The sequence below is a fragment of the Hevea brasiliensis genome, chromosome 2 (genome assembly GCF_030052815.1).
Source record: "Hevea brasiliensis isolate MT/VB/25A 57/8 chromosome 2, ASM3005281v1, whole genome shotgun sequence".
In the NCBI taxonomy this organism is placed as follows: Eukaryota; Viridiplantae; Streptophyta; class Magnoliopsida; order Malpighiales; family Euphorbiaceae; genus Hevea; species Hevea brasiliensis.
In genome coordinates this window covers 9559121-9586187 of record NC_079494.1, presented here as the reverse complement: position 1 = coordinate 9586187, position 27067 = coordinate 9559121, and the positions used below count along the sequence as shown (strand labels likewise).

The 27067-nt window shown below is 33.8% G+C and overlaps 1 non-coding gene and 1 pseudogene across 1 annotated transcript; one reads left to right on the top strand and one right to left on the bottom strand.

The window, feature by feature from the left end:
- LOC131177880 (uncharacterized) overlaps positions 1–27067 on the top strand; it is a 114887-nt pseudogene that overhangs the window by 73825 nt on the left and 13995 nt on the right.
- Positions 25947–26053, bottom strand: LOC131178006 (small nucleolar RNA R71). Its single transcript, XR_009147138.1, has one exon. It is a non-coding gene; the product is annotated as a small nucleolar RNA R71 (small nucleolar RNA).

Genomic DNA, 27067 nt, shown 5'->3' with positions numbered 1-27067 from the left:
AGATGTTGGAAAGATTGGCTAGGCATTCTTACTTTTGCTATTTAGATGGATATTCAGGTTTTTTTCAAATCCCTATCCATCCAAATGATCAAGAGAAAACCACTTTTACTTGTCCATATGGAACCTTTGCTTATAGAAGGATGCCATTTGGGTTGTGTAATGCACCAGCCACTTTTCAAAGGTGCATGATGGCAATCTTCTCAGATTTCATTGAAGACATAATGGAGGTTTTTATGGACGATTTTTCTGTTTATGGATCTTCATTTGATATATGCTTGGCTAACCTTTCTAAAATTTTGCAGCGATGTGCAGATACTGACCTTGTGTTAAACTGGGAAAAGTGTCATTTTATGGTCCAGGAAGGGATAGTGCTTGGACATTTGGTGTCTAATAGAGGAATAGAGGTTGATAAAGCCAAAGTTGAAGTGATAGAGAAGATGGCTCCTCCTACCAATGTCAAGGGAATTCGAAGTTTTCTAGGACACGCCGGGTTCTACAGACGCTTTATCAAGGATTTTTCTAAAATAGCTAAACCTTTGTCTAATTTGTTAAGTAATGATACACCATTTGTATTTGACCAAGAGTGTTTGGATGCCTTTTGCAGGTTGAAGCAAGCTCTTATCACTGCACCAATTATGCAAACCACCTGATTGGAGCCTACCTTTTGAAATTATGTGTGATGCTAGCAACTATGCAATTGGGGCTGTTCTTGGTCAAAGAAAGGACAAAAAGGCTTATGCTATTTATTATGCTAGTAGAACACTGGATGAGGCTCAAACAAATTATGCAACAACTGAAAAGGAATTTTTGGCAATTGTCTTTGCATTGGAAAAGTTCAGACCTTACATTGTTGACTCAAAGGTGGTTATATTTTCAGATCATGCAGCCATCAGGTATTTGCTCCGTAAAAAGGAGGCCAAACCTAGGCTCATTAGGTGGATTCTGATGTTACAAGAATTTGATTTGGAGATTAGAGATAAGAAAGGAGCCAAAATGTAGTTTTGATAATCTTAGTAGGTTGAAATTGGATGGTGAAGAATTGGATGAAATCCCTATTGATGAGTTTTTCTTGGATGAACAACTTTTCTCTCTTGTTGCTAAATTACCTTGGTATGCAGACTTTGTGAATTATCTATCTTGTGGAGTTTTACCTCTAGGTATGACATGGCAACAAAAGAAAAAGTTTCTGCATGAGGTGAAGTTTTATAGATGGGATGATCCTTTACTCTTTAGGAGATGTTGTGATGGTCTAATTAGAAGATGTATTCCTGAAGAGGAGGTACAGAGTATTTTGCATCATTGCCATGCTTCTGATTATGGAGGTCATTTTGGCATCTCTAAGACAGCTAGTAAAATTTTGCAAGCTGGTTTCTTTTGGCCAAATCTTTTTAAGGATGTGAGGAAATTTGTGTTGGATTGTGATAGATGTCAAAGGAGTGGAAATTTGTCAAAAAGAGATCAAATGCCCCTAAATAATATTCTTGAAGTGGAATTATTTGATGTTTGGGGAATAGATTTTATGGGGCCATTCCTCCTTCATATGGTAATAGATACATCTTAGTTGGGGTTGACTATGTGTCAAAGTGGGTGGAAGCTATTGCAACTCCAACTAATGATGCTAGAGTGGTAGTGAAATTCTTGAAGAAATTTGTCTTGAATGCATTTGGAGCTCCTAGGGCTATAATTAGTGATGGGGGTTCCCATTTTTGTAATAAGCAATTTGAAAGCTTAATGAGGAAGTATGGTGTAGTGCACAAGATAGCTACCCCATACCATCCTCAAACTTCAGGACAAGTTGAAATTTCTAACAGAGAGCTCAAGCATATTTTGGAGAAAGCATGAACAATTCTCGGAAAGATTGGTCTATCAAAATAGATGATGCTTTATGGGCATATAGGACTGCCTACAAAACCCCTATAGGAACTACTCCCTTTAGGTTGGTGTATGGTAAGTCTTGTCATTTACCTGTGGAGCTAGAACATAGAGCATATTGGGCCATTCAAACCTTGAATTTTGATCTTAAGCAAGCTGGTGAAAAAAGGTTGTTACAACTTAATGAGCTTGAGGAATTGAGGATGGATGCTTATGAAAGTGCCCGTATTTACAAAGAAAGAACTAAAGTTTGGCATGATAAGCATCTGAGGAAAAAGGAATTCAAAGAAGGTGATTTAGTTTTGTTGTTCAACTCAAGATTTAAATTGTTCCCTGAAAAACTTAAGTCAAGGTGGACTGGTCCATATAGAGTTTCTAAGGTTTTCCCTTATGGAGCAATAGAAATTTGGAGTGAAAAATCTGGGAATTTTAAGGTCAATGGGCATAGATTGAAGCATTACATAACTGAAGACCCAATAAAGGGAGCAAACTGTTACAAGCTCTCCAATCCCTCACCTCTTTTCAGTGAAATTCATGAAGAGTCTAGCTAAGGACTATAAAATAGCCCTCTTGGGAGGCATCCCAAGTCCTTTATTTTGCTTTTGTTGATTTACTTTCATTTTCATTAATTTTGTTTTTATCTTCAATCTCCCCAAATTCAATTTTTGACATTGTTAAATTTTGTCTCTTGTAGATGTAATTCAATGAAGAAAGGCTGGTGAACTGTTGGGGAAGTAATTCTTAACTTGAAAAAAAAATTTTGTCCTTCAAAAGAACTGATAAGTTTTTGCTGCATAACCTGTGCAGGAGCTGCAATCTGGTTTATGCAGAGGAAATGTACATTCTGCTGCAAAAAGGGGTGTCTGCAGCAAATGGCTTGTGTTTTAATGAGGTTGGGTGTGTAACTTTTTAATACTTGTGCTTATAATGTTAATATGGTGGTAAGTGAGTCATTTTTGCAGCTTTGAGCTTCTTTGAGTTGTAGAATTCAAGGTAGAAATGCTGCATTTTCTTGGCAAAACTTGGAGAGTTCATTTCTCATTTGTGGTTAGATGCAACTTCATGCAGATTTTATGGAGTTTTATGTGCTAAATGTTGATTTGCAGAATTTGACTCAAAATGGCATAGTTCTCAAAAAAAAAAAAAAAAAAAATCTTTTATGTAGGATCCACTTTTACATGCTTGTGTGATGCCTTTTTGATACACTTTGTATATATTGATATGTTTTTGGTGAAAATTTCTCATGGTTTATGCTTCATGGAATTATATTTCTTCATTTTAGGGTATTTTTCACACTTGCAAATCATGTTCCTTTGCAATCTTAATTTTGTTGAATTGTGCATAAGCAACTGCATAGCTTATGCAATCCTGCATAACCACAATTCTTGCCATTTTTCACCTTTATTGCAAGTGCATAAGGAGAGTGCATAGCTTATGCAACTCTGCATAACCTCATTTTGTCAAATTTCATATCTGTCAAAACTTGCATAAGGTGAGTGCATGACTTATGCACATTTGCATAACTTCAAATCCTCCATTTTCTCTCTCTGTCGAAGTTTGCATAAGGAGAGTGCATGACTTATGCACTTCTGCATAACCAAAAATCCAAAACTCCAATTCTGCCGAAGGGTGCATAAGCAGAGTGCATAACCTATGCACATCTGCATGACCAGGAACCCAGAAAAAAACATAGTTGCCGAAACCTGCATAAGCAATGTGCATAGCTTATGCACTTCTGCATAACCAAAAATTCTGAATTCCAAAACCTGCCGAAGGGTGCATAAGCAGAGTGCATAGCCTATGCACTTCTGCATGACCAGAAACCCAGAAAAATCAAACCTGCCGAGGGGTGCATAAGGAAGATGCATAAGTTATGCACTTCTGCATAACCAAAACTCTGAATTTCCAAACTTTGCCGAGGGGTGCATAAGCAGAGTGCATAACCTATGCACTTCTGCATAACCAGAAATCAGAAAATTCCAAAAGTTGCCGAGACCTGCATAAGCAATGTGCATAGCCTATGCACTTCTGCATAACCAAAGATTCTGAATTTCAAAACCCACCGCACAGTGCATAAGCAGAGTGCATAGCCTATGCACATCTGCATGACCACCAACCAAAATTCCAAAAATTGCCGAACAGTGCATGAGCAGAGTGCATAACCTATGCACTTCTGCATGACCCGATTTTCTAAAACACCACTTCTGCCGAGAGATGCATAAGGGGAGTGCATAACTTATGCACTCCCGCATGACTTCGCTCCTCAACATTTCAAGGGTCACCGAAACATGCATAAGGACAGTGCATGACCTATGCACTTGTGCATAAGCATTTCTCTGAAGTTTAAATCATTCTGAAACATGTACAAAAGAGTGCACAGGTTATGCATAAATCATTTTCCCCTTATGCAGTCTCTTTCAAACCCGATTCAAATTCATTTTCGGCAAACAAAACTTCCCACCTCCACTTCCCGACTCTTCACCCCACGACCGCCCTTCAACCTCCATTCCTTCCGGCATTCTCGCCGTCTCTCTCCCATCTTCTCCACTAGCACTCTCATCACGAAAACCCTAAATTCCCCCCTACATTTTCATTTCCCTCTATCTCTTCTCCATCGGCAATGGATTCCCCTCCACATTCCCGCCCCACTTCTCCCCTCGAAGTCTCTCCATTGTCATCGATACACCCCACTTCCAATGCTCCACCACAAACGACACCCCCACCACCTCCCCCAACCACATACAAACGCAAAATCCAGTCCAAATCCGTGCGACCCATGTCCTCCGCCCCTCCTCTGTCCAAACGCAAAGACCCACCCACCCCATTGTCAGAACCGCCTCCCAAAAAGCCAAAAGCTCCACCCTCTACACCCTCTTCCAGCAAAAAGACAATTTCGGCATCCTCATTTGTATCAAAGCTACCCTGGCCTCTCCCTGATACGATTCAAAAAGCAGCTTTTAAGCGCCTTAAGGATAGGAAGGTACAACCCACTAGGTATATATCTGCTGATGCTTTACAATCTCTTGGCTTATTTGACAATGTAGTTACATTTCTTGATGGTATGGGTTGGACAGAATTTGTGCATAAGCAAGAGGTAGTTTATCTAATTCTAGTTTTGGAGTTTATTTCTTCATTCTCTGCTACCCTCAACTTGCATGATGTAGACCATAAACCAATTATGACATTTAGATGCTTGGGGCAAAATAGAGAGCTGTCATTGGACCAATTTCATGGCATTTTTGGTTTTGCAATTGATGGGTTCTTTAGAGTACCACATACTGGAGTAGAGGTAGCCAACAAGGGCATTTGGAATCCTGCCCAATTTTGGAGAATCATAACAAACCAACCTCAAACTTTCTCTGCTGGTAGATCCAAAACATCACAAATCCTTGACCCTGCACTTAGGTTTATTCATAGGCTGATGGCTAGCACCATATTGGGCAGAGGAACTAGTTCTGGTGCTGTGGGCAAATCTGAACTATTTATGTTATGGTGTGCATTTCACAAAGTTAAGGTATCTCCTGGTTACTTCTTTTGTGAACATGTGCTGCATATTGCCACCAAATCCATAGGTGACATTGTTTTGGGTGGGTTCATTACTGTCATAGCCAAGCATTTTGGTTTTAATCCTGCAGAGCACTCAATCCCAGCACTTGAAGACACTTCATATTTTGATACTGCACATTTAACCAAAACAGGGTTTACTCTGTCATGTTTTGATCCTGTCCACCCTGCAACAGAAACTGAGCCTATTGCACAACCAGAAACCCAACCTTTCACACCAGTCCCACAGCACCCTACTACACCTACCCCACCCCCTCAGCCTACACAGGACATTCCAGCTACCTCTGCTCAGCCCATACCTCCTACAGATGAACCTTCCTCATCCACAGCACCTCCTGCATTCAACACTAAAGCCTTATTCACCTATCTTGAAAGGCTTAGTGATGATATATTCTTTGTGGATAGGAAGCTTGACAGTGGTCTTGATACACTAAAGGATCGTCATGATCAGCTATTTGACCTTGTCATGGAAACCAGGGACAAACAGAAAGAACTGAAGGAGATGGTGAAGCAACTCATGATCTTTTTGGGCATGCCACCCCCACCTCCATCACCTCCTCCAGCACCATCTTTTCGACAGCCGGCAGCAGCCACAAGCCCCTTAGCCACATCCTTGGACAAAGGAAAAACAATAGACATAGATTAGTGTTTATTTTACTTTTGTTCAATCTTGTAGGACCTTTTCTTTGTAAATATGTTCAAACATTTATAGTTTGTTTTGGATTATGTTTGTTTGTTCTGAATTAGTTTATTTTAAATTCTGTTTCTTTTGAGGTTTTATTAGATAGCTATTACATTAGTCTTCTTTGATTTTTATTGCACTTATTGCCTTTTTGTACATATTTGCCCATACTCTGTCTATATTTCAATACTTCTACTGCTGGTTGTACATTTCCCCTTGCCAATTCCCATGCAGCAGCTTTTGTATACACTGCACAGCTATGAATTTCCTCATGCACAACTTTTGCATAGCCTGTGCAACTCTTTCTGCTATACAGAATCGCATGTGTTGTATTTCCCTTATGCAACTGTCCTGCATAGCCTATGCAACATATATTGCCTCTTATGCAGCACCGCATGGCTTATGCACCTTACCTATGCACATGCTCTGGACAGCACTTAACTCTGCATAACCTGTGCAGCTTCTTATGCATCCCTTTATCTTGAATTCTCATACCAGGTAACTCTTTCTTTTTGCTCTTAATTTTTACAATTCCTGGTCAATATTATTTGCTTTGAGTTTTGGTTATCTACTGTTTGAGACATTGAGGACAATGTCTAATTTTGAGTTTGGGGGTGCACATTTTGATTTTTAGCTTTATTTTTCACATTTTGAGTATAGGAGCATCTCATTCTATTCCATTTACATATATTGTAACTATTTTACATATACATCCCTACACACACACACATTACACATTTACACACACATTATACATCACTTAGAAATTGTACAAATTGCATACAAATAGACTCCTTCCATTTAGTTCATGCATTACTCATTTTAGGAATCATGCACCATGCATTAAAATCTTTTGCCAAATCCCTTGAGTATTGAAAATGTGCCTATGAGAGTGATTTGACTCACCTTTTAGTTGGGTTTGTGGATTGAAAGTTTCCTAAGAGGTGCAAAGTTTTGAAGTGTTTATCTCTTGTCTATATCTTCTTAGCCAAAAAGCCACCCAACTAGTCATTTGGAGATGGAAGTGTTTAGAGGGAATTATTGGATATACGGTAGTCAAATGATGTCTCACCAATCCTAGAACAAATTTTCTAAACCTTTCAAGGCGAAATACCAGCCTGTACTTGAAAAGAGAGATGATTAGGCATTCTTTGATTTAAACCTCCTCATTTTAAACCTTTGGCCCTTTTTCCTAATTAAAATTGACCCTTGCAAACCCCTTTGAGCCTTTTTATCCCTAATTTTTCTTGAAATCCTTATTACCACCTAGCCAATGAACCAAACACTACAACCCTTTTCATGAGAATAATTATTTACAATATTAGGTACATAAAAAATAATAATAAAAAAAAGGAAAAAAAAAGAAAAAAAAATACAATAAAAGGGAGAAGAAATGCTTGTCACCTTGTAAAAGTGCTAGTATATGTGCTTTTCACCATTGTCATTCAAAATGAAAGAAATCCACCCAAAGTATTAAAAGAAATGAGTTTGGGGGTGGCAATTTTAGGGACAATCATCAAAAGAAAATGCAAAATACAAGTTAAAGTATCAAAATGTCCCTCCATTTTTATGTGTTTTGTAAACTATGCTAGCACTTGACAATCCTCATTGTGTATTTCTCTCTCCCATATATATAAAAAAAAAAAAAACATATATATATATATATACATAATAAAGTGTACCTTATGTCTCAAAATTGAAAATATTCTCATGCTTTGAATCATTTTTACCCATCTTTCTTCTTAGCCTCATTTTGAACCCTATAGCCCCATTACATCCCTAAAAAGACCTTTGATCTCTTGATAGTACTTGCTACATTAGTGGAGATAGGAGTAGGGAATTTGCCTATGGGATTGGAAAACTATTCATTCATTCATTCAATTCCATTATTCCATATAGAGACACTTTGACTATTGATTGTTCTAGAATTCCTTTTCAGCATGACTCTCTCTTTTGATTGGTTGGTTTGGAGATTTTGAATGATAATTGACTTGATGGCTAAGCGGTGAAAGCTTGGATAAGCATTAAATTCTTTGCATTTTGAAGGATGGGTACATGGATTGTTGGTATGGCTAAAGGTGTGTTAAGTTACCTTAATGGGAGATTTTCATAACTCTTTGGATAAGGCACCCCTAAAAATTTTGCACCACATTTTAAAGTTTGCTTGAGGACAAGCAAAAGCTTGAGTTTGGGGGTATTTGATGCATACATCTTGCATAGTCATTTAGGTCTAATTTTATAACCCTTTTTATTTGATTATTAGTCATTTTTAGCTAATTTCATTAGTTAATTAGTTAGTTTTTCTTAATTGTCAATTTTGCACTAATTTGTAATTTTTACTATGTTTTGTAGGAAAAATGGTGTTTTTGAAGGACTGAAGAGAATTTTGCCATTGAGGAGTGTCTTCTACAGCAAAAAGATGTCAAAAACAAGTTTTCAAGCTGAAATATGCATTGACCAAACTGTGCATAACTTGCCGCATAAGCTATGCAGATCTGCATAAGGAGGAAGATCACTGTTCCAGAACCAGCCGAAATGTGCATAAGGAGACTGCATAGCTTATGCACATTCTCGCCTCCCTTATGCACCTTCACGGGATTGTGCATAACCTATGCACCAAGTCATGCAGCTTCGCATAAGTGACCCAGAACCAGCCGAAAACTGCATAAGGGACTGCATAACTTATGCAGTCCACTTATGCAGTCCCATGAAGAGTTCATTAATGAGCTGGCAGGAGATTCCCTCAAATAATTCCTCCTAGAACATACCATTTTAGGGCTCCATGTCAGAAAAATGCTATAAATAGTCTCATTTTCCCATTTTAAAAGGGAGAGACAAGGAGCAGAAAAGAAAAGGAGAAGAGAGGCAGAATTTGAGGAGTCACTTTCACCTTCCACACCATTCTCAACCAAGATTTGCAGATTTCTTTCTTCCCTTACATTTTTCTACATTTCTAGTGTTTAATTTCTTACTTCTTAGCTTAGATTAAAGCTTTATTTCCATTTAAACTCATCATATCTTGTAAGCATTATGGATAGTGAGTAGTTTACTTTTGATTCTGGAGTAAGGGTTGTAATATTTGAGATATTTTGTGGATTTTGATTGGGTAATCCATATTTTGTGGTCTTAATGAGTTTTATTCATTTCTTGTATGCTTAATGACATGCTTAGTGTAGGATCCCATTAAGTGATGTTCTTAATCCATGGTTGAAGCACCGAAAGGAGAAGGCCTTGTGATAGATAATCAAGAAATTGGACTTAATTAACTTAGACCTAGAAATAGGCTAAGGATTAAGAGGATTCACAGATTAATTAAAGAACTTAATGGGTCTTAATTAATTCTAAGTCCACGAAAGTAGGATTAGATTGATTAAGGCACTATTTGTCTCACTCGAAAGGGAATTCAAAGGATTTAAGAATTAATCTCCTTAAAACCATTTAGTTTCACAAGATTGGATAACCAATTTAAAATCCCAAAATAGCTCGAATATGAAATCCCGAACTCCGGAATCGCCTTTTTACCATTGTTAATTTCTAATCGAATTTAATCATTTGCCATTTTAAATATTGCCATATTTGAACTTGCTTATTTCAATTTGATGCAATTTTAGTTTAATTAATACATTGTTGAATAGAATATTAAATTTGCACATTTAGATTTTGTACTCCATTACCCATTAATTCATTATTTTAATTTCATGAATACTTCAATTTAGTCAACTTTTATATCGAAAATTCAATCATTAACACAACTCCTCATGGGATCGATATTTTTCTATACTACTTGTACGACCCGTGCACTTGCGGTTGGGACGCATCAAGCTACGTATTTTCAATAGTAAATCGAGATAAGGATAAGATTGTAGAATAAGGATTAATAAGACAGACTAAAAAAAAAAAGTAAAGTATTATAACACAAAAAGGTGAAAAGACAAGGAGATAGCGATCCCTCGATTAATTACACTGTGTAAATTTCGAGGACGAAATTTTATTTAGAGGGGAAGAATTGTAACGCCCTCACCGTAAGTAGTCTGCACATTTTACTGTTCCGACGACTAATGTCTGTTCGGACAGTCAGGATGTCTGGAACTATACTTAAACTATAGTGAGGAGACATAAATTAATGAAATAAATATTAAAAAAAATATAGAAAAAAAAATTTTGAGAAAAATAAATTAATGTTTAGAGAATTTATAAATTAGTATAAAATAATAAAAATAACCCGATGAGCACCATGAAAGGCATTTTGGTCATTTTACCCCTAGAGGTCAATTTTGACTTAAATGTCAAATTAAAATTAGGAAATAAAATAATTAACATAAATTAAATTTATGAATTTGAATTTGGAAAATGAGAAGAGAAAGAAGAAGAAAAGAAAAGAAAAGAAAAGAAAAGAAAAGGAAAGAAAAAAAAAGAAAGGAAATAGACTTATGGCATTTAAAAAAATAAAATAAAGTACAATAATTATAGAATATATATATATATATATATATATATATATATATATATATAAGACACAAGAGACAAAAATTCACCAACCACAAGTCTTCTTCATTTCCTCTTCTCTCTCTCTTTGCCGTCTCCATGTTCTCTCCCCTCCACCATTTTTGCTCAAGCTTTGAGCTTGAGTTTCTCTTCATTTATCCACCAAAACCCATGGTCCCCTTCATTAAAAATTTAGCCCACATCATAAGGAAGCTCTAGGTACCCATAGGGAGAAGGAAAGTTGAAGTTTTGGGAAAATTTTCAAGTTGGGTCACAAGAGGTTAGTGCTTTTCTCCCTTCCTTCTTCTTTAATACTTGAAAGTGACTTGAGATAAGTGGGAATTTCAAGAAATTAACAAGAAATTCATGAACCCATGATGTCCCCAAATTTTGGCAGCCATGAAATGTGTTGGGCTTTATTGTGTTCAAATAATGTAAATGAGTTTAGAGATGATTATTGATATGATTATATGTATGAGAAGTGAAAAGGGATTGAATTGATTGAGTTTGAAACTTGGAAATTAGGGTTTGTGTACATGACTTAGAGATTTTGTGTAAATGCTTGAAATTTGACCTAATTGGGATGAGATTGTTGCTTATAGAAGTGTATTGCATGCAAATTGAAGTAAGGAAGTTGGAGGAGATTGAGTTTTGGAAGTGTCAATTTTCTGCAGGTTTGGACTCAATGAGTCCAGTGGGTTTATTGACCCATAACTAAAAATGTGTGACTTCAATTGGTATGAGGCCAATTGGAGGTGAAATTAGACTCAATATAGCCCATTTTCTATGAAGAAACCATGCCCAAATTCTGTCCAAAACTTGACCTAAATACTACCCAAATTTGGATTTCCCTGCACCAAACCCAGAAAATTACCAAATGAACAGTACATGTTCATTTGGTCATAACTCTCTCTATACTGGTCCAAATGACCTAAAATTTCACCCATAGAAAGTTTAGACATAGGGCTACACTTTTCATGAAGACCACTTAACCCAGTTTTGCCCTTAACCAATTCAAATTGGTAGCACTAGTTGGGTAACTGAAACTGCCAACCCAGAAAATGACCAAATGAACAGTACATATTCATTTGGTCATAACTCTCTCTATACTAGTCCAAATGACCTAAAATTTCACCCATGGAAAGTTTAGACATAGGGCTACACTTTTCATGAAGACCACTTAACCCAGTTTTTCTTTTAACCAAATCAAATTGTTAGCACAAATTGAGTCACTAAAACTGCCAACCCAGAAATTGTCCAAAATACTGTTCCTTTGGTATGCTTGACCAGTTTTGGCAAAAATGCCATAACTTGGTCTCCAAAGCTGCAAATTGAGTGAAACTAGTGCCAAACGTTTTATAAGACATAGCACAACAATTTTTATGTTTTGACCAAGCTCTAGAAACTATTGCATCCTAGGGAAAATATTAGCCAAAGTTACGAATTGAAATCTAGAAAATGTTAAGTTGAACCCAGAATGCCATTTGATACCTGTGTGTTCATTTGGCCATAACTCTCACTAGGAAATTCCATTTGAGATTTTCCAATATGATCTAGAAACATGATACTTAGGGCTACAACATTGATTTAGACACCTTTGTCAAATTCTAAGTGTAAAGACCCTAAAAAGAGGGCCAAACATACTGCCCTGAAGTTGATTTTTGCCCTTATAGGATTGAGAGTCCAAGTTAATACATTGACCATAACTCACTATACCAAGCTTGAAAAATTATGAAATTGTACCTGGGAGTCCCTAAGACATAGAGGAACATATCTTGTGAAGGAACCTAAGTCTAAAAATGACAATAAAATGATCAAATGACTAGTCAAAGTTTATTGACTAGAAATTGTAAATTCTGGACAGCTTAGAGGCAAAGGGACCAGTTATGGTATTTTGACCATAACTTGAGTTCTATAACCCCAAATTCAGTGATTCAAAAACTGAAATTCAAGTTTAAACATAGAGGAGCAATTATTATGAAGGAAGTGTGACTAAATAGACATCCTAACCTAGTCAAATTCCTAGATAAATATGACACATCAACATGAACCTAAAGAAAGGTTCATGGGAAAAATGCTATATATGAAAATTAAAATACTCATAAGGATAATTAAATATTAAAAATGATATGAATATGTAAATTGGGACTAATATCCTATTAATATGAAATTAATAGTACCAATGAACAGTACTAAAGAATAGTAACAGTGAATAGTGCTAAATTAATTAAAAATATTTAATTGCCCATAGTATACCTAGACTTATTTATTTAGTTGGATAAATTGGTATACCAATTAGGGACTACAGATAGCAGTACTGCCTACCGAGAAAATCATTAACTGACAATATATGTCTGGTATGATTATTCTACAGGCTATATGCCTACTTACTGGTCATCGTGCCTACTTTATTTCTGGCTTTACAAGCCTGACAGCGGGTCTCATGCCCTACAGCTGGCCTCGTGCCTGACAGATGTATACAGGGTAGACATAGGGCTGTCTAACCCGTATACTCCCGTGTATCCAGCTTTTATAATTTGTTATAGGTTTCTTGGGCATTGATAATAATTAATTAATACTGAATATACAATAAGTAAACGGGAAAGATCCCAATAATTTTAATTGTTTCCAAAGTGTAATAAAAAAATGTAAAAGACCCAGAATTTATGATTTGTAAATATTAATTCAATTGTTTAATTATTGTTATTATAAATTATGCACCACTAAGCGTTATGCTTAGCGCGTTGGTTTTCCATCGCGTAGGTATCAAGATCGTGATCGCCATGAGTATTTGTACAGAGTTTCGACCTGATCTGCCACCAATCAGAGTCACCTCACCAGTCTTTTGTATTTTGGTAGGGCCCATGTGTAGACTAATATTTTGGTTCATTATGTCTAGTCATGATGTAATTACTAGTTTATGATGTATTTTATTGTGGACTTGAAATGAAAACTTATAATTTATTATCTATGAATTTCCATATGAATGCAATAGATGACACTTCATTTTGAGATCTCATAAATAGTTGTGAATGATATGATAAAAGAGAATATGAGATGGAAATATGTGAGATGACTATAAATATGTTAACAGGTGATAGTGGAACCCGCCAGATGCTAATAAAACAGAGGAGGATCTATTCGGGTCTCCACAAAAATAAGATATAAAAAAAAATTCTACACTTAAATATCTGATTTAAAGGACATTAAAATTTACAATAGACATGACAAGACAAGATAGGGTGCTCCGGCACCGACTGTGGCACTTCTTGCTCGGCTATACAATAGACGAGTAAGGGGCGTCACAATAACATTCTTATTGTCTTCCATTTGTTAAGACAAAGAAAACTAACCAAAATGCTAATCCAAAGTGCTTATAGCAGCAAAATAACCCAAAATCACAAATCAAGCAAATACCGAAATAGGATCTGAAAGCCAAACCTCAGAAGTCCTTTAACGGTATACTGGATCAGGCAACAGCACACAGTGGTGGAATGAGGGGGTTGATCGGGGTTGAAACAGCCGGTCGGCGGCCAAGGTCTCTCCTGAGCTGGGTAGTGAGAACAAATAGTCACCCTAGATTGATGACCTGCTCTGATACAATGTAGAAAGAGATGATTCTCATTAATCTCAATTAATCTGTACATGGGTATATATATACAATTGATTCCTATAATTGTGTTCTACTAATTAGGAAGAAATCCTAAATAAAAAATCCTAAATAGGAATACAGAATACAGAATATACAGAGAAATAATATAGTGATTGACTTTCCATAACATAGTGATTGACTTTCCATAACATGATACAATTATACAAATGCTATATGAAACTATGAAAGCATGTGTTAAAGTTGAATTTTATATAGCTCATTATGTTATCACGCTTTATTATCATATCATGAATAAATTCAAATGAGAGATTAAGAAAGAGAGAAATTTAAAGGTTTAATAGAGACAGAAAGAGATTTTTAAAAGTTTAAGAGAGAACAAATGCTTAATGCTTAGAGAGAAGGATTTTGGGTGAATATAGCCAGATAGACTAATAATAATTAATTGCTTGGGAGACTAGGAGAGGTCCGAGAGGAAGAGAGAATAATAATTATACATTTAATAAATTAATTTATTAATTACAACTCAATTATATATATATATATATATATATATATATATATATAGAGAGAGAGAGAGAGAGAGAGAGAGAGAGAGAGAGAGAGAGAGAGTAATAATAATGAATGAACAATTTTCTTAGTGTTGAATAAAAATATAATATTTAAATAACATACTATTTTATATTGAGAGCATATATTTATTATAGGATAAACTAATTTTATTTCTCATATAGAAATTAACTTTATTTTTTATAATAAAATTATATTTAAATTACAAATAACTATATTTTATAAATATATTTCCTATATTGATTATGTCATTTTTTTAAATAATATATTATTTTTAAAATAATCATAAATAAAATAAATATTTTGCAACATTATGAAATACAATAATTAACATAAATGCTTTTGTAAACAAACCTGAAAACGAACCTATGTAATGAGCTTGTTTCACAAGATAGCTCACGAACCTATATAATGAGCTAGATCATCAGCCCACTAAATGAGTCAACTAACGAACTTATTCAACGAGCTAATTTGTGAGTTTATAAACAAGTTGAGCTCTAGCTCGAACTCGAGCAGAATATTACTGAGCTCGAGCTCGTTTAATAAATAAGCCTAAAATTCGAGCTCGAGCTTGGCTCATTTATAAATGAGCTCGAACTGAGCCAAGTCTCAAGTGGCTCACAAACGGCTTGGTTCATTTACACCCCTGCTCACAATCGACACTAACACTGAAATTCATCATCGAAGCTCAATCCTCATGCCCCCAATTTTGAGATTTTCAGCCTACATCCATTTTAGTTGCAATTTTTTTTTCTTTACTCCAGTTTAGCTCATTTGGAAATCTCGACAAAAGGTGTCTTTGTTTCATTTGATTAGATTGAAAATTCCTTAGGTGATGGGGACATGCATTAAGTTTGGTATAAGCTAATGTGAGTTAATTTCTTTAGGTATTATGTGATAAAGATGGCCATTCACATCATGAGTTTAGCATAAATTGAAGTTTGCGTGAGGTAATTTTAGAGCATTAGTGATACTGCTATGAGTCTCCGAAGGCCACTTAGAATGCTAAATTAGCCTAAAAACAAAGAAAATCGTGAGGTTGGTGGCCTATTGGCTAGCCACTCCAATGCTCAAACTTAAAAGTTTGATCAAAGATAGAAGAATTAAATAATAGAATGCTTCAATAATCAATTTAACAAAATAAGTGTACCTAAACAATTTTTGGTTCTCATATTTGTAAACTAAAGGCCAAAGAGCCATTGTAGCTGTAATGCCTCAAATTTATAGACCGTATTCAGTATATTTTAGTAATAAATTCAAATATTGAATATGGTATGTAAATTAGATTAAATGAGGGGTTAAAGTAAAATATTGTAAAAGACACCTATGGACTTTGTTGTAAAGTTAATGAAGTTTAGGGGGGAAAATTGAAATTTTTCAATTTAGCATCTAATTGAGTTTAATTAAGGTCATTAAGTGTGGTTAATTAAACTAATTAATGACCAATTAAATGAGACCAATGGTAAAGAGACATATGTTAAGAAGGGAAAAATATCTAAGGCATATAAAAACAAAAAAATGTGTCTTCTTCCTTATCATGTTCAGCTAACCCATCTCACTCCATTCTTCTCCATTTTCTCTCATCCAAGCTCATGTACAAATCCTAATTTAACAATATAAGATGATGTTTTATGATGAAATTGAAGGAATTGATTATCAAAGCACGAAATCAAAGTGAAAGAAAAGGAAGAATCAAGAGTTGGTGAGCTGATTTCAAGAGGGCAAAATTGTTGGTGTGGAACTAAGACCATACACTGAATTGACTTGGGGATTTTTAATGAAAAGTGGATGCAATTGGGAGTAATTTGCTAGAACTAAGTTGATGTAAGTGCTTATTTAAGCTTATTAGCAAAATTCTTACTTTATGCATCATTGAATGGTGGCTGCCAGAATTAGTGAATCTAGCGAGCAGTCTTTACTAATTTGGCTATAAGTTGAGTTATAGAGCTCCAATTGAGATGAAATTTGCACCAAAATTTTCTACCTACAATTTTTATGTTTTGACCCAAACCTAATTATTAGGGTAAAGTGATTGAAATTTTAGAGAAATTTAGTATTGCAAAACTAGAATTTCTTGAAATTCAGCAATTCAGCCTTGTGACCTTCGTGTAGTAAACATGGCATATCTCCCTCTGTATATATCCAATTGAGGTGCTACAAGATGTTTTGGAAACTTAAGACACAGGCCTAAAATTTTGCTTTAGAGTCCCTGTATAAATTCTGGGTGTAAAGTGCTTGAATGTTGAGTGCAAACTTGAATTGAAAATCTGAAAACTTGGAATTCTCAGGACAATGCATCCGTGAATAGTAGTTGATAATTTAGCTATAACTCATAATATAGGCCTCCAAAATAGGTGATTCTTAAACTGTTGAAAACTTAAAACATGTAGGAAGATATTTAATGAGGACTACTTTAATTGAATTTATCTTTAGAATAATCAAATTAGCTTATGAACAGGAACTATGAATTCTGTTTGTAACCAGAATTGGTTATGTATAAACTGGACAGTATGTAGAAATTGGAGCATAACTTGAGTTCTAGACCTTCGAATGGGGTGATTCCTTATTCAAATGAAAGTTGAGACCTTAAGCTATAAATTGTATGAAGACCATAAGAGCTAATTCTGCCTTTAGAGTACCTAAAGAGTTGATAGAAGACAAGGTACCAAATAGGTGTTCCCCTGAAATGGTAATCCACCTTTTTGAATAGTTTGCATAGAAAGGGGGTATAAATGAATTTTTACACATCTAAATTGGATCCAATTAATTTCTGATGAAAGCTAAGACATAAATTAACATGTCTTATGAAAAGAACTGGTCTTGAAAATGTCTTTCTTTAGGTCTAATTATGATTGCAAAATGAGTTTGGGAATCTGCCTTATGGGGAATTAACATGATTAATTCTAAATGCTATGTGAAAATGGTTATATTCTTATTTTGAATATGAAATTGATTATATGATGATGCCAATTGGTGTTAAAATGATGAATGTCAATCCTTCCTTATTTTGAATATGTAAACAAGTATATGATCATGACAAATCATGAGAACATGATGAGTGTTAATCCTTATGGATGTAAGAATGTTTGAATTACCTAATATCATGTTATAAGACTATTAAGGCCCAAGATTCTACCTAGATTGAAGATAGAAACTGGATAATTTGGCATGCCAAATAGGGGGATAAGCTAGTAGATTTACAAACTAAAATGAATAAATATCTATGAGTATGTAAAGACGACATTTGAAAGATGGTGTTGCATTACACGTATTGATTCTAAAAAGGCATGTAATACTACACCTGAAAGAAGGTGTTGCTGTGGTAAAAAGGACACGTAAGACAACATCCGAAATAAGATGTTACAGTGGAAAAGAAAAAATATAAGACGACATCTGAAAAAAGGTGTCGCATTAAAATCCCAATATCCGGAAGGAGGAATTGGGCCATTAAACAGAAATAATGAAATGATAAGCTTTCAAGTCAAATGAATTGCTCTTTTGTTTATAAATTGGATTTTTACTTTTGTTAATAGATAACTTGTTGCCATATGCACATTTCATGAGCAAAATTAGTGAAATTCAATTAAAGAGTTAATAATTAAATGTTTTATTTATCCTTGTTAAAAATTGTTGTGAATTGCTACATGCTTGAAATTATCTTAATTGCTTGATTAAATGTTTATAGTGTATATAGTTACAGGTAACTATTAATTAGTTGTCTAAAGCTAGACATGCACCACTAAGCTATTTGCAAAGCACGATGGGTTTTTACCTCGTGTAGGTACTGAAGCCGAGAGTCCACAGGGAGTAGATCACTAGAGTCTGCATCAGAAGAGCAGTATTTTGTCAAGAGTCTAATTAGGGTTTGCTCTCTTTACTTGTAATGATTCTTTTTGTAATAGTTGTATAAGTAATTAATTATGAAAAGTTGTACCTAATTGAATGAGATGATATGTAAAGTTTGTATTTTGCTTAAATCACTTTGGATCAATTTTTATGTGATAAGTATGGAATATCCATATGAAATTGAGTTATAGTTCTTATTACAAGTTGTGGAAATTACCAGTAATGCTGCCAGTTTAGTTGTTATGCTGCTAGATCAGGGGTTGTTACAGTAGCTATCTAGTGGGAATCTCGACTACTTGGCTAATATTCTAAGATTCCCGCCTATGAATTTGCCCTTATCGTCGACTGATATTGCTGATACTCGATAAGGTTGATGCTCAGTCTAACGAGCAAGCATCCCCACTTTTTTAGATATCTCATCTATGTTTGTTCAGGCCCTTCAGTCTGAGCATTCTTTTGCTCAGTTTTATCTGAGCCTTATCTTGCTCAGTTTGGATGGTCCAAGTCTTATTTTGTTTGGTATGGATGATCTGAATCACATGATGGTCCGTTTGGCTCTTAGTCATGACTCTTCTTCTTTGCTCTAACCTTTTGACTGAGTGCTAACATTTTGATTGTCATGTTAGATCATTTGACCGAGTGTTGACCATTTGACTCTGCTTTGGGTGGGTAGTATCACCTAGAATCTAATTTTGCTGTGTTTGTGAATCATTGAATGGTTATGTATTGGTTTGGATGAAATATGAACAAAATTTATGAGTTAATCAATTGCGAAACTTAATGGGCACTATGGCATATCTTATGGGCATTTTGGTGGTGTGTATTATTTTCACTTTGATATCTTATTACATTTTGTGGATTATAACATCGAAGTAAAGGAATGGAGAAAGTAGATTAGGTAAAATTCATTTGCTCTTATTTGTGCTTCCTCCATTGTGCATGATAGTTCTTAAATTTAATGGGATTTAATAAGAATGGGTTAACTTGGTACCACAACTTTGGTTTAATTTCAATAGCAAAATTTCAATTTTGCTCCTGTACTTATTGGAAAGTTCAATTTAGCATATTTTTAACTTTTTGTTCAAATTATTCCAAAAGTTTTAATTTAAACCAACAATTAAAATTTATGGGTTAAATTTCTTGTTTTCTTGATTTCAATCAAAAGTCAAGAAGTACAATTTCTTCATTTTTGAACTAAGTTTCTTGATTTCTTGATTTAAAACAAAAAATTAAGAAGCTCAATTTCTTGATTTTCTTATTTTTTAGCTAAATTGAGCTTAAATTGAAACTTCTTTGATAATTTGAATAAAAAGTTAAAAATTGTCTAAATTGAACTTTTCCAATAAGTATATGGGTGAAATTGAGTTTTAAGCCTAATTTGAATGGATTCTATAATGCTATTGTTTGATTGAGTTTGCAACACACCTCAAATTTTTTTTAATCATAGCATATAAAGTAAACTATATTGGTTCTTTGAATCTTTAGTTCTGATTTTCCTTCATTATGTTAATAGTCATGGCCCTGTGCATAACAATCTTATTTCAGGTTTCTCTAAATTCTTAGTGTCTTTGCATTTTCTTGGTGGAAAAATTAAAACTAGGTGAGAATTTGGTGACTTTTTGCTAGCATGAAAAAAACTAGATGATAGATGAAACTCATAGAAAAATTCATTGTTCTTTGCTTAAATTCAAGCATCCAATTTCTATTTCTCTCTTAATATTGGTTGAGTGTGATAGGACATGTCCCCTTTGGAAATTTCTATGCAATAACAGAACACAAGATAAAGTTCATTTGTTATATATTGGCACACCCATTTGTCATTGGGGATTCGATTGTGAATCGTTTGAAGCTTCTCATGTTTGTTTTTATTCTAAATAGAATTGAATCTTTGTTTTGGTAACTAGTTAATATGTTAATCTAAAGTTAAACGAGACTTAAAAAATGCACCTGTTGAGACCATTTAACTTTGTGTTTGGTCTGATTTGCTTCAGTCAGTCTACTTCACTCAGGCCATGCAAATCCAATTATACTGTTTACTCTCACAATAGAACTTGATTGCATTTTAACTTTAGTTTCTGATTTTACTAGTTGCCAAAACCAATTAAATAACTTGATTACTGTTCACTGTAGAATTGGGAGAAAATGTTTTGAATTTGCTGCCACTTGGGACACTGCTATGCACACCTAGTAATTATGAATTATTTATCTTCTTCACACATTCAAATGACTATTTGTTATAAATAGCTTGTATGTTAGATAATAGAGAGAGAAAGAATATACATATTATTACAATACAAGAAAGGGAAGAAGTGAAAAGAATGAAATATAAAGAATTATATATATTTAAATATATATATATATATATATATATATATATATATATATATATATATATATATATATATATATTATTCTATAATGGCACTTGGTATATGTGTGAAATAAAATAATTATTTTATTTTAATTTTCATAAATAAATTATGAAAAGATTTATTTGTTAACAAGTAGATGTATCTATTAATACACAAATATGTCTATTACACACAAACAGTTACGACTGTTAGGAAAGGTGTCATAATAAATGTGTCTGTTAATAAAAAAAATATAGTCACGTTTATTAAAAGTTGTGCCGAAAAAATAAAAAGTTATGTCTGTTGAAAATAAACAGATGTGTTTGTCTAGAAAAGATGCTATAGCTTCCATTATCTATAAATATGGATAAGTGTTTTTCAATTCATATACTACTTCTGTTTCTTCTTCTTCTTCTTCTTCTTCTTCTTCTTCTTCTTCTTCTTCTTCTTCTCTTCTAGTCTCTCTAAATTTTGTTCATACAAAAAGTTTTTAAAGGAAATCTTCAGGAGTTACTATCAGCAGATTTTAGGTTTTGTTGTATCCTGGAGGTATATTGTCATAACCTTGCAGCAATCTAGTGAGGGCAATTAATACCTTAAAGATAGTGATTCATCACGCCTCAAAGCCTATTCAACACCCACTGCCTCAATAAATTTAAGGTATTAATTTCAATGGAGTCCAAGGTTGTTTCTATGATGAATAATGAGTTCTTGAAACTAGATCTTTTTGATGGAACAAATTATATTCACTGGAAAGACAAGATGCTATTCTTACTTACTGCATTGAATATTTTTTATATACTTGATCCAAGTCTGTCTGCCATTTCACTACCAACACCTGAAAATTCTACACAAGTAAAAGCAGATCTAGAAAAAAAAATGTGAAGAAGATGAATTATTATATAGAGGTCATATTTTCAAGAACTTGTCAGATAAGCAATATGATCTATTTACTTATGTCAAGTCTCTAAAGGAAATCTGCAATTTACTAGAGTTTAAATGCAACACAGGAAAACAAGGTGTAGTTAATTTATGATCATGAAATATTTTGAATTCCAAATGGTTGATAAGTCTGTTATGGATCAAGTTCATAAGTTATATATCCTTGTTTCAAAGCTTAAGGATTTGAAAGTGGTAGTTCTTGAATTATTATAAGTAGGAGGGATAATAGCAAAACTTACTCCTAGTTTGAATATTTATAGGAAGAAGTTATTGCATACCACATAAGACTTTTCTCTTAAATAGATTCAGAAACACTTACACATTGAAGAAGTTTTTGGTGTGATAATTTTTCTTTATATTGATGACATGCTTATAATTGTAACAAATACAATGCTATAATATGCTGTTAAAGTGTACAATGAATGTGTTAAAGAAGTTAATAAGATTTATGTATATAAGTCAAAAGACACATTTTGTATGCATAAATCTTAATTCTTGTTGATTGTGCCTATCACTAACTAAGTGGGGGATATTATCAGAAATAATTAGTGATAGAAAAAGTTATCTCATATTGAAAGAATTATGTCTGTTCATTAAAAGACATCAAAATGAATTGTTTGTTACCAATAGTTATATTTATTCTAAAAAGTGCAAGTGAACAGATATAATTATTCTAAGAGATACAAAGTGAACTGTTGTATCTATTCTAAGAAGTATAAGTGAATAGATGTAATTATTCTAAGAGATACAAAATGAACGATTGCATCTATTATAAAAGGTGTAAGTGAACAAATATAATTATTCCAAGAAATACAAAGTGAACTGTTATATATGTTCTAAAAGATATAAGTTAATAGATGTAATTACTTTAATAGATACAAATTGAATTATTGTATATGTTTAAAAAGGTGCAAATGCTTTTTAAATAGCAATTTGGAATAGAAATATATTAACTTTTCTCTTTTATCTCTATTATTGTCAAGAATTCTGTTTTAGTTGTTATCCTAAAGAGATTGGCCTAAACTACCCAATAGAAACATAGTGGAGATTTTACTCTTTGTTAATCTCATTATATTAAGGGAAGTAAATATTCCATATGATATTTATTGCAAATTGACTGAAAATTCTAGTAGAGTAATTGCTCAAATTGAGTAGCTAGTGCTATTGATAGCTTCATATATGTTATGCATTGCACTAGACCTAATATTGCTTTTGTAGTATGTAAATTATCAAAATATACTAGCAACCCTAGCATTGAATCTTGGAAAGCAATTTCAAGGGTTTTTAGATATCTAAAAGAACTATAAGCTATGAATTATACTGTGATAAATTTTCAATTATGCTAAAACCATGGAAAAAGTTGTGTCTATTGGCCAAAAGATGTAACTGAATGAAGAGATACAATTCTTCCTCATAGTTACATACATGAAGAGATTAATTTGCTAGCTAAAAGGCTAGTACTCTTTGAGTAGTAAATATAAGAGTCTTACAAGTCATTTGTAAGGAGTGACAAAAGGACAAATGAGTGTATATTTGTGTGTGTGCAAGTTTGGCCTGGTTCTTTATTTTTGGAGGCTCATATTTTAAACAAGTTTTGGAGAAATTTATTTCTATAAAGAAAGTACACATCTAAACTGTGAATTATCTATGTAGTTGATAAACTCATTTTATATAAGTATTTTAGGGTAGTTTTGTATCCATTTTGCCTTTTTAGTTTAGTAATTTTATGCTTTTAATGCATATTTTAGTTAATTTGTTAATTTTAGTTTCATTATATTTGGCTTTTGGAATTTTAATATTTTTTATAGGTTTTAATAAGGTTTAAAGGCAAAAAGGTCCATATAGAAGAAATTCAAAGTGATTTAGAAGCTTAAAGTAGTGTGAAAAATAAAGAAAATTCGCTTAAATGAGAAGACCAGCGGAGACTTTCAAGGGCCTCAACATGCCCCATGTTGAGGGTCATGTGAAGATAAGAGTTAGCCAACAGGAATCCACATGAGGCATGTAAATTCACACTGGGTCGTGTAAACAGAGATTTGGGAACAAAACACGTCGAAAGTTTCATGGACTTTAACATGCCCCGTGTGGCGGGTCGTGTAAACAGAGATTTTAGAGCAAAACACGCCGAAAGTTTCAGGGACTCCCACATGCCCCGTGTAGCTGGTCGTGCAGAATCTAAAGGCTCATCCTCTGAATCAATATGAGGCATGTGGAAAAAAACTTAAATCAACATGAGGCATGTGGGATAGCGTTAGCAAATTTGCTGACATGGAAAAATTTTCTCTTTTTACACCTTTTACACCTTTTGTCTTTTTTAGAGACTATTTTTAGGGCAAACCTTGAGGGGATATATAAGCATCATATTCTCATTTTTACCATAAGGAGAAAGAAAGAGAAAAATCAAAAGAGAAAGGAAAGAGGGAATCACGCCATTTTTAGGAGGAAAAATGCCTGCAGAGTGACGTTTTTCCAGCTTCCATTTTCAGAGATTTAAATTCTCTTCTTCTAGGTTCTTTTATTTTTAGTTTTATTTTCATGTTTTCTTGCTCTATTTCATATTTTTTACTTGTAAATACAAGCATGAGTGTGTAGATACTTAAGATTTCAGAGTTTGGTGTAATGATTTAAGTTTTATTTGTGGATTTGGACTGGTTTTAACCAGATTTTAGTATATATAAGCTTTGATTCTTATCTTGTATGCTTATTTACATACCCATTATTGGTACCCTTTGGGTTTTGTTCTTAATCTTAGATTGAAGTACCAAGAGGTGAGAATCTATGATAGATAATCAAGATAATGAACTTAATCACATAGTGTTAGAAATAAACTAGTGGGTTAAGAGGAATTTCAAGTTGATTAAAATGCTTAAAGGGTTTTGGGTAATTAAACATCGCATGAGAATGAGGTTTAGTTTCCTTAAAAACACTCTTTAGTTTGCTTGAAAGAGAAATTAGAGGAAATCAGAATCAACTTCCTTCAAACTTATATTTCCTTTAATCTTGGCTTTGCCTATCCAAATCCCAATAAAATTTACTTCATGAACCTCAACTCTGGAATCAATTTTTACCATTAATTAATTAAATCTTTTGTCACTGGCTGAAATTTTAGTAAATTAGTATAGTGCTTAAAATTTTAATTGCTTAATTCATTATAATTTCCTTATTTTTCTAATTTAATTTGCTGCATTTCTTACTCTATTTTTGGTACAAATTATTGATAGCCCAAATAATCGTGAGTTTTATAGTTTGGTACTCAAACAACAAATCTCTGTAGGACGATATCTTTTCTTTACTACTTGAACGACCCATATACTTGTGGAGTACGCAATTAAGTTTTTGGCGCCATTGCCAGGGATTTGTTTTGTTTGATAGTAGATGATTGATTGTTTGGTTAATTTGGGCATTTTATTTTTTATTTTAATTTCTCTTCTTTATCATTTTACTTTGAGATTTTCTTATTTTGGTTTTTCAGGTACATATCTTTTATATAAGAAGAACAAAAAGTGCAGAAATTGATTTAATTTTTGATCCTGAGATTGAAAAGACAGCTAAAGCTTTAAGAGCAGAGTCTAAAAGAAGAAAAACTGAACTCATAATTCAAAGACAGTAAGAGCAATAATAAGAGCAACAAGTGATAGAAGCTATGGCAAACAATAACAACAGATCAATTAAGGATCATGCTTTTCCTAGTTTTGGAGATTTTAGACCGAGTATTACAAGGCCTAAAGTGGAAGCAAACAACTTTGAGTTGAAGCCCTCACTTTGTCAAATGGTTTAACAATCACAGTTTGAGGGAGGTCCTACTGAGAGTCCACATGTGCACCTTGCATATTTTCTTGAGATTAGTGACATGCTGAAGATAAATGGAGTGTCAGATGATGCCATCCGATTGAGATTATTTCCTTTTTCTTTGAAGGATCGTGCTAGGGATCGGTTGCATTCATTACCTCCGGGTTCAATAACTACTTGGGATGAGTTGTCACAAGCTTTCTTGGCTCAATACTTTCCTCCTAGTAAGACAGCAAAATTGAGAAATGAATTAACTTCTTTCAGACCAAGGGATGATGAGAGTCTCTATGAAGCTTGGGAGAGATATAAGGATCTTCAAAGGAGATGTCCACATCATGGAATCCCTAAATGGATGCTAGTTCAACATTTCTACAATGGTGTTTCTCCAGCAATTAGAAGTATAATTGATGCATCTTCAGGAGGTGATCTTATGGAGAAGTCAGGAGATGAAGCTTATTCAGCATTGGATAAAATTGCTCATAACAATTATCAATGGAGCTGTGAAAGAAATAAAATGAAGAAGCCACCAGCTAGTGTATATGAATTAGATGCCATGAGTATGTTCAATGCCAAATTTGATGCTTTGACGAGAAAAATGGATAAGTTAAGCATGAAGGTTGACTCATCAATTGGAGGATCTAGTCATATAGAAGATGTTGGTGTGGGAAATATGCATTGTATCAACGATTTTCCTTCCTATGGGCAAGAGTTTGGAAATGAGCAAGTTGATTTTGTTGGGAATTACAATCAGAAACTAGTTGGTAATCTGCTACATATAAACTAGCATGGAGGAACCACCCTAACTTTTCTTGGGGAGGTCGACAAGGGCAGCAACAAAATTATCAACAACCTCCTAATTTTCAGCAACAACAGCAGAATTTTTAGCAAAACAGAGTACCACCTGGATTTCCACCACAAAGGAATCAAAATGCACCTATTCCACAACCACCAGTTCAGTCTTCAGACCAAGATTCAATTTTTAAGTCTATGATAGAGAATTTCTTAACTGCTCAACAAAAACATGGAAAAATGATTCAACAATTAACTTCAAGGATAGACCAGCTTGCCACTCATAACAGGATGTTGGAAAACCAAATAGCTCAACAAGCAAGTTCTTCTAGCAAAGCACAAGAAAACTTCCAAATCAACCAGAGAATCCTAGAAAACATTGCAAGGCAGTGATCCTAAGGAGTGGGAAAATTTTGAGAAATGAAAAGAAAGATGAGGTAGAAGAGGAAAAGAAGAAAGAAGATGAAGACAAAAAGGAATCGATTTCAAATCATGATGAAGTTAATGAGGAAGCAAACAAAAAGAAGAAAGTTGAAAAAGAAGAAGAGGAAAAGTATGTGCCTCCAC